We start from the raw sequence: 1,744 nt of genomic DNA on the forward strand, positions 1-1,744 counted from the left end.
AATGAATGCCTGTTAATCAGAAAAATAGTCAAAGTGTATGAATAGTTTACAAAAACTAAGGAATACAAAAACAAAGTTAGTTATTAATGATTCATGAAAAAAATATAAAAACAAGGTTCTTTACCATAATCTGCTTGTTTCATTTCAGGTTTTCCAAGCCATTTCTTGTGAACCAGTGAATATTCAAGAGAGCTAAATTGGAAGCCTATACAAAAGCTTTTCCTATAACATCTGTGCCATAATATGCAAAACTTTTACTTTTGTTGGTTCTTAACATCTACCTCTCTGGATTTTCATAAATTTCTATTTCACAGAATAATTTTATACACACTGGCATCAGCATACAATAAAATGCTTAGTATAAAAGTTTCTTACTTTATTATTGGTATTAAATACACTGTGTATTAATTTTTGTACACCCGAAAGAGTTAAGTTTTTAGTGTTTGTTCTACCAGTTCTTTCCCCATGTCTTTAATGTCTAATATTTGTAGACTGCTAGGGGATTAAAGGGAATTTGTAAACCTTTATATTCTTTTAAAGTCAGGAGGAGGCTATTAAGTTCTGCAGTTTCTATACATGAATTATTTCCATGGCTAACTTTAATAACAAATATCTTCAGTAAACTTCTTTGTAGGATATTACCAGTTATATCTAAAAGTTAGTTACTTCATAACATACAGCTCTCTTAGCAAGGGTGGTAATAGAGTAAAAAGACAGAAAAAGCAAATCAGGTATTGGTTTCATAATTGTCAACTTTGCTACAACTTCTGGTAAATCATTTTGCTTTTACCCTTTCAGTGTTAACACATTCTACAGATCTGGTCTCCAATTAAGTAAAAACTATGTGCCAGACTGGGGTCTGATTAATCTGATATAAAACCGGGTTATAGTTTACCAGCTACTTTCTTTCCAACTCACCTATTTTACGAAAATGCAAATGGGGAGACCAGCAGTTGGAGTAATGGCTATGTCACTGGACTCCCATGCAGTTGACTACAGTTCGCGTCCTGGACCCGGTAACTTAAACTCATGCCAGGCGTGAATGTGTGCGTGCCCAGAATCCCGAGAGAGAAGGGACTGTGGTGTGGCTATCTCCCTGGGGGGGGGGGATTCTCACTTTCTGTCTCTGTTTTTCTGGTGAGCACACGTGCCCTACAGCAAGAACCTCTCCCCCCCCCAAAAAAAATGCCAATTAAAAAATGACTTTGAATCCTGATTCAAATGATTCAATTATCAAAAAAAAAAAAAAAAAAAAAAGAAAGAAAAGAAAATTAAGTTTTAAGAAACCAAAATGCAAGGACCAGCAGTTAAGTATAATGGCTATGTCGCTGGACTCCCACATAGTCGACTGCGGTTTGCATCCCAGACCCGGTGGCTTAAAACTCACGCTGGGCGCGTGTGCATGTGTGCCCAAGATCCCAAGAGGACAATGGAGGAGAAGGGATTGCAGCATGGCCATCCCCCGTGGGGGTGATTTCTCGCTTTCTGTCTCTGTCTGTTTGGCAAGCGCATGCGCCCTATGGCAAAAAAACCTCTCCCCAAAAAAAGAATTAAAGGGAACAAGCCGTTCGTGTAATGGCTATGTCGCTGGACTCCCACATAGTCGACTGCGGTTTTCATCCCAGACCCGGTGGCTTAAAACTCACGCTGGGCGCGTGTGCATGTGTGCCCAAGATCCCAAGAGGAGAATGGAGGAGAAGGGATTGCGGCGTGACCATCCCCCCTGGGGGGTGATATCTCGCTT

The sequence above is a fragment of the Tupaia chinensis genome, unplaced genomic scaffold, assembly GCF_000334495.1.
Source record: "Tupaia chinensis unplaced genomic scaffold, TupChi_1.0 Scaffold000263_1, whole genome shotgun sequence".
NCBI classification, from domain to species: domain Eukaryota; kingdom Metazoa; phylum Chordata; class Mammalia; order Scandentia; family Tupaiidae; genus Tupaia; species Tupaia belangeri.